Genomic DNA, 12,715 nt, shown 5'->3' with positions numbered 1-12,715 from the left:
TACATGCAACAAGTGTAGTTCATTTGCTAGGTTGGAGGCAGTTCTAAGTGGGTTAGATGCACGGTTCCGCACCATCGAAGCTAAGATGTTAGCTACGTTAGTTAGCCCGCCCCCTCCCATAGCTGGTGCGGACCAGCTAGCCGTAAGTTCTGCTAGCTTTCCCCCGGCAGCCCTCGCTCAACCGAATGGCCGGGTAACTGTTCGAAGGAATAGTAGGTCTAAACAGAAGCCCACTGAGCACCACCAAGATCAGATCAGGAAGCAGAAGCAGAGTTGTAGTCTTCCACCCTTCTCTGCACTTCCATCCGAGCAGTTACCCACCCTTAACCTTAACTCTATAGAGACTGTGTCTGTCCCACGGCCACTTAAATTAATTAAATCAAAAGTAACCAGAAGAGGAGTCATACAAAATAACCTCATACAGGTTAACATCACTACTGCAACAGTGCAACAAAACAGGATAATTAAAAGTGGACTCCTATATTATATCTCTGTCATCTTTTGACTAACGGTGTACACTCTGGGAGTATAAACTCAAAAGTTATGAGGTAATGGTCTAAAAAAAGAGGGTTCTGTGGAAAGACTACTAAATGGTCCATGTTAATGCCATATGCAAGAACAAGGTCAAGGGTGTGGTTAAAGCAGTGAGTGGGTTTGACATAAATGCAGTACTAAGGCTATCATTATCACCATCCACATTAAAATATATCCTACAATAATAACCTTATCAGTTTTAAAAGGACTAAACTTGATTAAAAACTCTGAAAATTCTGATAGAAATTCTGAATACAGACCTGGTGCTCTGTATACTATAACAAATATAATTTATTGTAATGTATTCTAGATTAGATGTGAAAGACTAAGAACAAGGCTTTCAAATGAGTTGCAGTTTAATTTAAGTTAAGGATTAGGCAGAGGGATAGATATACAAGTAACACACTGAGCAAGAGACAGGAGAGGGAGTCAAGTAGCTGCTAATTAAAGTACGGTAGCTAATGTTTTAGCAGAACTAAACAATGTAAAAAGACTGTTGGATTTGAGCGATAAATTGCTAAAAGGAGATATTCAAGTGTTTTTAAATGTGTAAGCCAACAGCCACTTGCACTAAAGAATATCACACAATTAGCTTGGTTTAGCTGGAGCTGCGAAAAATACGTGTGGCACGGCACCCAAGTTTGTGTGGTAAAATCCCAGGCCGGCGGATCCCTGTCGTTGACTCGCTTCTGCTACCGCAACAACCACTATCTCTGTCAGTAGCCATGCCACGGCTTGGGACGGCTTCAGCCCGGCTGCGCAGTGTTGTTGGCCGGCCAGAAACGCCTTGGCCAACTCCCGACAATCCGTAATGCTGGTGTTGCCAAAGCGGTCCGCACCTGCAAAGGCAGCTGCTTCAGAAACAGTTCAACAAACAGAAAATCCGACTTACCAAGGAGAGCTAGCATTTTATCCATCAGATCTTACAGCTTGTCGCCGAGGCAGCCGGCGTGCCCGCTCGGAATCCGTCAATCCAATAGCCTTCAACAGGTGGTATTTCAGAGTAGGGTACTGAGCGGGGGAATCTTGAGGATGCTCACCACTCTGCCAGCTCTAAGAGCAAAACTGTGTGCGTAGCCATGCTCGTCTCTGGATCCGTCCAGTAGAGTCAGGGTCACTGTGGCAGTGGGGTGTGTTTAGGCTCAGCCGCAGAGTGGGTGGAGCGGGGGTGTGGTTCAGGGAACGGTGTTGTGATGTGTAAATCAGCCTCAGCTGGGATCAATTGTGTGTGTGTTTGTCTTCCATATAAGAGCAGGAGTAGCTGGAGAGGAGGAAGGAGAGCGGGTAGCGGATGCCTGGATCGTTTGCTAGCAGAAACGTAACCGAAATTAATAAAAACTGTTACTGCCCTCACGTTTGTGTGTGTGTGTTGCCCTCTTTGGTGCCTGCCCGAGACTCAAACTTGTCACTGTCACCAATGTAAGGAACGCAGGAATGAAAGCAGGTTAACTTTTTGGCTGCTGTTTATTCCACTCTCTCAAACATTTTCTCTCTTGACACTGACATCCCGTCACCTTTAACCCCCCCAACGCCATTGCGTTCCCAAGGTTACGATACCTGCTTTTAAAGGAACACTGTCACTCATATCGTAAGCCATCCCACAAGTCCTGTGAATTATCTCCTCCAAGCAGAGTCCACTACACTAGGATGTATTTAGTATCTTGATATTATAGGAAAGATGTTTTTTATATGAAAAATAGTTTCATGCCTGAAGAGTAATGATTGTAAACATCAAAGTACTGCAAAGTGTTGAGGGAGGACACAGAGGGCAGGAGCAGAAGGGAAATCTGCAGCTTGATATTCTCCACCTCCTTTACTAAATCATTCAGGCACTGCTTACATTTTTCAGGGAAGCAGCCTTCTTTGTTATTGCTTCAGGGTGCCTGGTGACAGAAGCAATTACATTAAAAAGGACTCCAGAATTGTGGAAGAACAAAATGAGATGATCTTGCATCCTTGACCTGCTTGGAAATAATATTAAGCCCTCGATGCAGAGTCAGGGTTTAAAAAGGAGTTGTTAAACTGAAAGGCCTTTACTTCACCCAAAATGAATCAGTGTTACAGTTATAAAAACAATTGTTTAACACCAAAAAGAAGACAACAATCTTCCAGCAGAACTACATGACTCAGCCATCTGTATTGAGGACAGTGAAGTCTCAAAAAGTTATTGTACATACGGTTTCCAGCTCATTTAACTAAACTTTTTTTCTCACCTGATTTAACAAAGATTCAGAGTTCCAGCCTCTTGGAACGTGTGCAGCGATTGTTTCATTGTTACAGGATTTTGTGGATGGATCCATCTTTGAACAATGAAGTGTTTCACTGCAGCATTTTTAAAGCCAATTGAATCCGACTCCATCTATGCACTTTCTGTAAAAACAATCGAGAACTGTCTTGATAACTTGCCATCAACTGACAAAGAAGAGGGTTGCAGGGACAGACTTTTATAATTAGTGACCACTAAGTGATTCTTTATAACACAGCATGTATTACATTACATAGTTTAATGATTAAACTATGATGAATCCAGTAAATAACACACACATAAAGCTAACTTTGCCAGCTAACATTCGCCTAGGATAACATTCCTGTAACTTTTGAAGCTGTTTGAATAGCTTAAACAAAAGCACTTGATTTGCACAATTGATTCTTAGACAATGTATTAAAGCAAAAGGCCAAAGTTAACTATGTACAGTATGTTATTTATGGTGCTTTGTCTAATAATAATGTTTCATGCAAACATCGCCAAATTCAGTCATTTTAACTGTAATTTTTTGTTACCATGGCGCGAGTAGTGCCATTTAATGGGATCACGGTCATCTTAAGGATTCTAACATGTGGTACTGTATGTCCATTATTGTAAATAACAGTATAGCACTGTGCATGTTTGTCACGACCGAACAAGGGATGTGAACCCAAATGCGCGACTCGTGAGTCAAAGTTTCAACAAAAAATCAGAGTTTATTAAACTGGAAAAACAAACAGTAAACAAATATGAACAAAGTAGTAGAGATGTTACGATACCAGAGCTCCGAAGCTTGAGTCAGTCTACTGAACCGCCGTGTGTCGACTCCCAAGTGTCGGAGCTTGTATCAAATGACAACGGTCACGTGACTGATGTCGTCCGAAGCTTTGAATGTCACTGGTGCTTCACGAAGCGTTTCATTGGTTTGACACGTTGCACAGTTTGAACGTTTTGGTGCCTAATGCGTTCACACCAAAAGCGTTGCAAATATAACTCTGCTCCATACTGAGTGTCAATCAACAATATGGGGTTTGAGAGAGGAGATCAATAGAGAGAATTGTGAGTTATGGCGAGTATTGGAGGAAAACTGCGTTCAGCAGTATCTGTTGGCATATACCTTTAAGGCCTTAATAATATACAAAAAAAGTCCATATTGCAAGTGTTCCTCTCTAGCCTAGTGGGTAACACATACGCATGTTCAACTTTTCCGTTCTGAGTGGGCTGGATCGAATCCCATCACGAACACAAAGAAAAGCCCCGAAGCTTCGAATCATTTTCGGTACAAATAGGAAGAAAGCCTCAACGCTTCACAAGGCTTCATCCGCCCACCCTACAAAGTAGCAAAATAACAAGACTTGGCAAATGGCATTACGCTGGTTCTCTGGCACAAAGAACAAGACGAACTGGCACAGGACAAAGGGAGACCCAGACAATATATACACAGGGTAAGGGCACACGTGGAAACAATCAGGGGGGGGGGGGGGCAGACAGACAGACAGACAGACCAGCGGGGAAACACACAGGGGCCCTGTTACCCCTTGGTCCTGATGTTTGCACCGGCGGACCTGAGGCAACGGGTTGGGGCTTGGAGGGGGAATAGGTCTGAAAGGTAGGGAGGGGCCATGTTGTTTAGGACTTTGTAGGTGGTGAGTAGTATTTTAAAGTCAATCCTGGGGTGATGTGTTCATAGCGATGGGTGGAGGTGAGCAGTCGAGCAGCAGAGTTCTGAACATACTGAATTTTTTGAGAATTTTGTTGGGAGAGCCGAAGAGGATGCTGTTGCAGTAGTCAAGTCTGGAGGTATAAGAATTTCAGTGGTGGCAGAGAACAGGGAGGGCCGGAGGCGTGTAATGTTTCTGAGATGAAAGAAGACAGTTTTGGTGATGTGGTTGGTGTGGGGTAGGAAAGAGAGGGTGGGGTCAAGGACGATACCGAGGTTGCGGACCTGGGTGGAGGGTGTGACGATGGAGCCATCAATATCGAGAGAGAAGGTCTGGGCTGAGCAGGTAAGGGAGTTGGGACCGATGATGAGTATTTCAGATTTATTGCAGTTGAGTTTCAGAAAGTTCTGTTACATCCATCATTTTATATCAGTGAGGCAGGTAGTGAGAGTGGAGTGGGTGACTGAGGTGATGTTCTTGGAGGAGAAGTAAAGTTGGGTGTCGTCAGCGTAACAGTGAAAGTCAAGACCATGACTACAGATGATTTGTCCAAGGGGAAGGATGTAAATGATGAAGAGGAGGGGACCAAGCACAGAAGAGACCAGAGGACAATATGGAGTTGATGATGTTTGTGATGAGAGAGGAGTGAGGGGAGGCAGGCCTTGACTAAGGAAGATGGCAGGGGGGTCAAGGGCACATGTGAAGGTCTTCATGCTGGAGACTATGGAGGAGAGGTCCGTTTCAGTGATTAAACCGAAGGATGAGAGTGAATGGATTGGAAGTAAGAGAGGATCATGTTGAGGGCTGGGGGGTGGTAGCAGAGGGGGAGGGGGTAACAAAGCTGGTTGTGAATTGTGATGATTTTGTCATTGAAAAAGGATAAGAGAGAAAAGCGGATCCAAATTGGATGAGTAGTGAGAGGAGCGAGCGGTGTTGAGGGCATCTTTATAATGTCGTTGGAGTTTGAAGGCATCAAGGTGAACAGTGAGTCCAGTTTTGTTGGCAAAACGTTCCAGTTGACGGCCCAGCACTTTGAGTTGGCGAAGTTGGTCAGTGTACCAGGGGGCAGAGTGCATTGTTCATCAGAAGTGGAGTCTTGGTAGTGAGCGTGCATACAGGCCACGGCGGTAGAATGCATTACATATTGTTTTCTTTGAAACAATTGTACCTTCTAATTCCAGGTCTTTCTGAAGCTCTCCAAAAGTGGAACCTGGTCGTGGACGGTTTATGGGGAAATTATGTTCTTTTCCACTTCTGGAAATCAAATGCATCATTAGACAGTCTGACCCATATACTAGGAATAGAGGTTTACCCATGTTTGAATCTAGCTCACTGTGCTGCATCACTCCAGCTTCACCAGGAATCTGAAAATTGACTACTCACGCAGTCAAGAATGAATGTGGATCCATCTGGCTATTTTTTTCCTCTCCTCTTATGTTGACTTTTCAAATGTAGGTCTCTCCTTGCTTGTCACCTCCTTCATCTCTTCCTTTGTTTCTTTTCACCACCTCTTCCTGACAAGCCACCACCCATCAAATGAGGTAACATTGACATAAGGCGCTGTACCTTTTTTCTCTTTCTTTCTCCAGCTGTGGTTGAAGAGGCCCTCAGCTCTGTCTTTCTCAAGCAGAATTGATTGCCTCATTACCTAGATTGTATTGCCTAACATTGGCATTCCCCTCACTCGCAGCTTCCCCCTCCCTGCTGAGAACAGCCTGAGGTAGGTCCTGCTTTCCCTTCCTGAGCCGTTGGATGGTTTGCCAGAACCTCTTTGAGGGCAACCGAAAGTCCTTCTCCATGGCTTGAGGGCAACCGAAAGTCCTTCTCCATGGCCTCCCTTAACTCCTCCCATGCCCGAGTTTTAGCATCCGTGACCACCGCAGCTGCAGCCCTTCTGGCCTGTCAGCTGCATCAGGATACCCCTGGGTTACCCACCCATAACTCTATAGACTCATACAAAATAACCGTATAAAGGTTAACACCACTATTTCAGAAGTCCAACAAAACAGGAGAATTAAATGTGGACTTCTAAAGATTATATCTCTGTCATCTAAAGCTGTATTAGTAAATAATTTAATATCAGATAATCACATTGATTTATTATGTCTTACTGAAACCTGTCTGAGTCATGAAGAATATGTCCGCCTAAATTAATCAACTCCAAGTCATATTAATACTCACATTCCTTGAGGCATCGGCCGAGGAGGTGGAGTAGCAGCCATCTTTGACTCAAGGCTATTAATGAATCCTAAATTACTACAACTCATTTGAAAGCCTTGTTCTTAGTCTTTCATATCCAACCTGGAAAACATTATAGCCAATTTTATTTGTCATACTGTATCGGCCACCAGGTCCATATTCGGAATTTCTATCTGTATTTTCAAAGTTTCTATCAAGTTTAGTCCTTAAAACTGATAAGGTTATTATTGTTTATATTATTTATATTCACGTGGATGTTGATACTTATTGCTTTAGTGCTGCATTTCTCTCATTGTTGGACATGATTGGCTTATATCAGAGAGCACAGAAACCCACTCACTGCTTTGGCCACACTCTCGACCTTGTTCTTGCATGTGGCCTCGACATTGAGCATTTGGTGGTCTTTCCACAGAACCCTCTTCTGTCAGACCATTACCTCATAACTGTTGAGTTTATACTAAGGAGGACTCCTATGCTAACTTTAGTCCATCCCAGGCTCCCTGGTATAATCCTCGGACGCGCAAACTAAAGCAAACATCACGAAAACATCACGAAAACTTGAAAGCATATGGCGCTCCACCAATTTGGAAGTATCACGCTTAGTTTGGCGAGATGGTCTTAAAACATATAAGGTCCTCCGTAATGCCAGAGAAGCCTATTACTCATCACTAATAGAGAAAAATAAGAACAACCCCAGGTTTCTCTTTAGCACTGTAGCCAGGCTGACAGAGAGTCACAGCTCTGTGGAGCCGTGTATTCCTATAGACCTCAGTAGTAATGACTTCATGAACTTCTTTAATGAAAAGATTTAAACTATTAGAGGCAAGATTGATGATCTCTTGCCCTCATCCAGTGCCGATCTGTCATCAAGAGGAGTGGCCTTGGAAACGGCTGTATATTTGGATGGCTTTTATCCCATTAACCTAGACCAATTGTCCTCAACAGTTTCTACTTCTAAACCGTCTACCTGTCTCTTAGACCCCATCCCAACAAGGCTGCTTAAAGACGCGTTGCCTTTAATTGGCACCTCTCTGTTGGATATTGTTAATGTGTCTTTGCTAACAGGCCATGTACCACATTCCTTCAAAGTAGCTGTAATTAAACCTCTCCTGAAGAAGCCCACTCTTGATCCAGAGGTGTTGGCTAACTACAGACCAATCTCTAACCTTCTCTTCCTCTCTAAGATCCTTGAGAAAGTGGTCGCAAATCAGTTGTGGGACTTTCTATATCATTAGTTTTTTTGAGGAATTTCAGTCAGGATTTAGAAAACACCACAGCACAGAGACAGTACTGGTGAAAATTACAAATGACCTCCTAATTGCATCAGATAATGGACTCATCTCTGTACTGGTCTTCTTAGACCTTAGTGCTGCGTTCGAAACCATTGACCATGACATCCTATTACAGAGACTGGATCAGACGATTGGCATTTCAGGTACTGCACTAAGTTGGTTTAAATCCCATTCATCAGATCGATCTCAATTTGTATTCGTAAACGATGAAGCCTCGATGACCACCAACGTTAATCACGGAGTTCTACAAGGTTCTGTGCTTGGACCAATTTCATTTACCTTATATATGCTTCCTTTGGGCAACATTATCACGAAACACTCCATAAACTTTGATTGTTACGCAGATGATACTCAATTAAATCAATCAAGCCAGAAGAGACCAACAAGCTCGCTAAAATTCAAGAATGTCTTAAAGACATAAAAACATGGATGACCTGCAACTTCCTGATGTTAAACTCAGACAAAACTGAAGTTATTTTACTCGGCCCAGAACACCTCAGAGATCAATTATCTGGTGATGTGGTTTCTGTAGATGGCATTGCCCTGGCATTCAACACCACTATAGAGAATCTTGGTGTTATCTTTGACCGGGACTTGTGCTTTAACTCTCAAGAACTGCATTTTTTCATCTATGTAACATTTATTATTGGGCTATACAAAAAAAATAAATAAACTGGATTTAAAAAATCAAAGGCACACCTTATTATCAGCCTTATCTAATGAGTCCCCCCAGTTAATCCAGAATGCTGCAGCTCACAAAAACTAAGAAAAGAGATAATTAGCTATTAGCTGCTCTGCACTGGCTCCCTGTAAAATCAAGAATCACATTTAAAATTATTTTCCTCACCTACAAAGCCTTGATTGGTGAGGATTGATATCTTAAGGAGCTTGTAGTACCATATTGCCCCACTAGAGAGCTGCTCTCACTAAATGCGGGGCTACTCATGGTTCCTAGAGTCCTACAAAGTAGGATGGGAGCCAGAGCCTTCAGTTATCAAGCTCCTCTTTTATGGAACAAGCTTCCACTTTCAGTCCGGGAGGCAGACACAGTCACCTCATTCAAGAATAGACTTAAGACTTTCCTGTTTGATAGTGCTTATAGTTAGGGCTGAATCAGGTTTGCCCTGGTCGAGCCCCTTGATATGCTGCTATAGGCTTATAGGCTGCTGGGGGATGTTTTAGGATACACTGAGCACCTATCTTCTCTTTCTCCTTATTGATGAATTTACATCTCTCCAGTACTGCGGGAGTATGGGGTGCCGGACCCGTTGGCACGGGCCATCCGGTCTCTGTATGCCTGCAGTAGGAGCTGTGTTCGTCTCCTCGGTAGTAAGTCAGACACGTTCCCGGTGGGTGTTGGCCTCCGCCAGGGCTGCCCTTTATCACCGGTCCTGTTCGTGACCTTCATGGACAGGATATCTAGGCGCAGCCAGGGGGCGGAGAGGATCCGGTTCGGGAGTCTCGGGATCGCCTCTCTGCTGTTTGCGGATGATGTGGTCCTGTTTGCCTCCTCGGACCGTGACCTCCAGCATTCACTGGGGCGTTTTGCAGCCGAGTGCGAAGCGGCAGGGATGAGAGTTAGCACCTCCAAATCTGAGGCCATGGTGCTCTGCCGGAAACCGGCGGATTGCTCCCTCCAGGTGGGGGCAAACTGCCTACCCCAAGCGAAGGAGTTCAAGTATCTCGGGGTCTTGTTCACGAGTGAGGGTAAGGTGGAGCGGGAGATCGATAGGCGGATCGGTGCGGCTGCAGCAGTAAAACAGGCGCTGTACCGGTCCGTCTTAGTGAAGAGGGAGCTGAGCCGGAAGGCAAAGCTCTCCATTTACTGGTCGGTCTACGTTCCAACCCTCACCTATGGTCACGAACTCTGGGTCGTGACCGAAAGAACGAGATCTCGGATACAAGCGGCCGAAATGAGCTTCCTCCGTAGGGTGGCCGGGCTCAGCCTTAGAGATAGGGTAAGGAGCTCGGACATCAGGGGGGAGCTTGGAGTCGAGTCGCTGCTCCTTCGTGTCGAAAGGAGTCAGCTGAGGTGGTTCGGGCATCTAGTTAGGATGCCTCCTGGACGCCTCCCATTAGAGGTTTTCCGGGCACGTCCAACTGGTAGGAGGCCCCGGGGAAGACCGAGGACATGCTGGAGGGATTATATCTCCCGGCTGGCCTTGGAACGCCTCGGGATCCCCCAGAATGAGCTGGAAAGTGCTGCGGGTGAGAGGGAAGCCTGGGTCGGCCTGCTGAACCTGCTGCCACCGCGACCCGACCCCGGATAAGCGGGTGATAATGGATGGATGGATGGCATTGCACCTTATTAACTCTGCTTCCTCCCCGGAGTCGTTGTGACTTCACGTCTCATAGGGTCCATTGGACCTGGAGGTGTCTGATGCTTGGTGAACCGGTCTTCCGCGTTGGCCCTGCTGATGCGCCCCGCCCCCCCTCCTCTCTACCTCCTTCTGTTTCATGGATTGGAGTTCCATTCATACATTGTCATATTCATGTAATGTGTTTATGTAACTTTGTAAATGCTGTTCATTCTGAACACATGACATCTATTGTAGCTGTCCATCCGGGGAGAGGGATCCTCATCTGTTGCTCTCCTGAAGGTTTCTTCCCTTTTTTCCCCTGTGAAAGGTTATTTTTGGGGAGTTTTTTCTGATCCGATGTGAGGTCCTGTGACAGGGATGTCGTATGTGTACAGATTGTAAAGCCCTCTGAGGCAAATTTGGAATTTGTGTTATTGGGCTATACAAAATAAACTGAATTGAATTTAATTGAATTGAAAATTGAATTGAATTGAAAAATTAGGTAAAATGTGATAATAAATATCACCTGCTATTCCTAACTTGAGAATGCGCACAGCGACCTTCAGACCAGTGTTAACTTCAAGGAAAGTCCCTCCAAATGCCCTGCAAGAAGTTCCTTGATGGCATACAGCAGGGCTATTCAATTAAAATAAAATAACAAAGAGGTCCAGTTAGAGAGTTTCCCCATGCAAAGGTCCAGAACATCCCAGTAATTTCTAACATATGCTGTGATTTAGTAGATTTGATAAAGCAGGGTATGCTTTAGGGCGGGGCTACAAGGTGATTGACATGTCTCTACCAGAGAAGTATATGGCGTCTCTACGTCACTCCTCCGCAGTCCAAATATGGTTAAGATGGCGATGCCAGTAATCGAAGATGGCAACAGCAAAATCGCCAAACTCAAGGCTTCGTAACAGCAGTCACAAACCAATGGGTGACTATAATGGCTTTCCACAATATCCTGTGAGTCTCGGACTGAACAGAGGCAGCAACACTTAATATTTGGGTTCAAAAAACCTTTTATTTGCATAGGACACACAAACAGCTGTATGCAACCTCTCGCTCCTTTTGGGGACAGACACACACACACACAAATTAACCCTAGCTGGGGCTGATGAGACCTTGGCCCGGCACCGTTCCCTGAACAACAACCCCGCACCAACCACTTTGCAGTGGAGCCCAACCACACCCCGCTGCCACAGTATCCGTGACTACGTCCACTTCTATACAGTCTATGGTTGCGTGTCAGTAATTTTGTCAGTCCAAATCCACAAGCTCTCTGGTAAGTGATGCCACATGGGGATTTAGGCTGTTGCTTTTTCTTTTGATTGTCTTGCCAGACTTCCGGCTGACCAGTGACTCTGATGGCATTAAGTGCCGTCAAGGATGATTCTCAGTTGGGGAAATGTTGTGTTCTTTAGGAGAGCTCCCTCTGCCACGAGGTCCGTCAACAAAATAAAGCCGAATAGATGGTCTATCTTCCTTTGGCTCTCGATTAGCTCAGCTATAATTTTGGTTTCTACATTATTTAGGTGCTAAAAAAGAATTTTCTAACATGTATTCAGCTAGTTCAGTGAGTTTTGGTCGTAGAATGATATGATTTTAACTGTTGGAGACTAAGGAGTCTCGGGTGTAATAATCACATTGCTTGAGTAGGTAGCACGAATTTGCAATAGCTTTTGTGCTCAGTGTGCAGTGTTTAGTTGCTTGGTTTTTAAATTGTGTTTTGTTTTGGTAAAAACGTTTATTATTAGCTTTTAGCTGCATTTCTTCCCGTTATATTGGGAATTAATGTTGCAACATGTTTAACATGTTTTTATCTGTTTTACAATGTTCACAACTGCTCTCTGTATCAGAGTACTCGGTAACAAGCTGCCTCTCGACTAACAAGACAGTTATTAAAGTGAAGAAAAGATAAAAACATCAAGATGTCCTTTAATTATGTTTCTTTCAAACAGTTGCTGCTACATAAACTGTTTTGTAACAGCTAAAAAATATACTTAAACGCTTACTGGGGTGGAATTTGTACCCAATAGGTCTGAATTGATTCTCAAAGCATACTGAATCTAACTAAAACCGTTGGAAGGTATGAAATCAATCTAAAAGTGTTGGCCAAAATATAAAACAAAAAATATATAAATGCATCAATTTACTATTATTTTGACAAGATACAAACAACACAGTAATATAACGATCAGAGTTATTTTTTTATACAAACTTCTGAATAAACCTCAGCATAATGGTTGCCTCTTGCTGGTAATGCACATAAGTCACATAGTAGCAGCCAAAAAGGACAGCTGATGCTGGAGAAAAATGTGTCAGGTCTTGCGGCTGGATTATGACCTTTCCTTCCCTGGTCACCATCCATGTGTTTGCATTTGTAGCCCTGTGGGAAAAGATCTGATTGTATTCAGGAAAACCCTGAATGAGCACGAACAAAGACTCAAGGTGATAGACTTGGAGAGGCTGGGCTAAAGTTGTCGA

At 44.2% G+C, this 12,715-nt stretch overlaps 1 pseudogene; it reads left to right on the top strand.

The window, feature by feature from the left end:
* The first annotated feature begins 337 nt into the window (after window positions 1–337).
* Window positions 338–11,583, top strand: LOC117737896 (annotated as a pseudogene).
* Window positions 11,584–12,715: the final 1,132 nt, after the last annotated feature.

This window comes from Cyclopterus lumpus, chromosome 10, assembly GCF_009769545.1.
Source record: "Cyclopterus lumpus isolate fCycLum1 chromosome 10, fCycLum1.pri, whole genome shotgun sequence".
NCBI lineage: Eukaryota > Metazoa > Chordata > Actinopteri > Perciformes > Cyclopteridae > Cyclopterus > Cyclopterus lumpus.
This window is presented reverse-complemented; position numbering and strand designations above follow the sequence as displayed.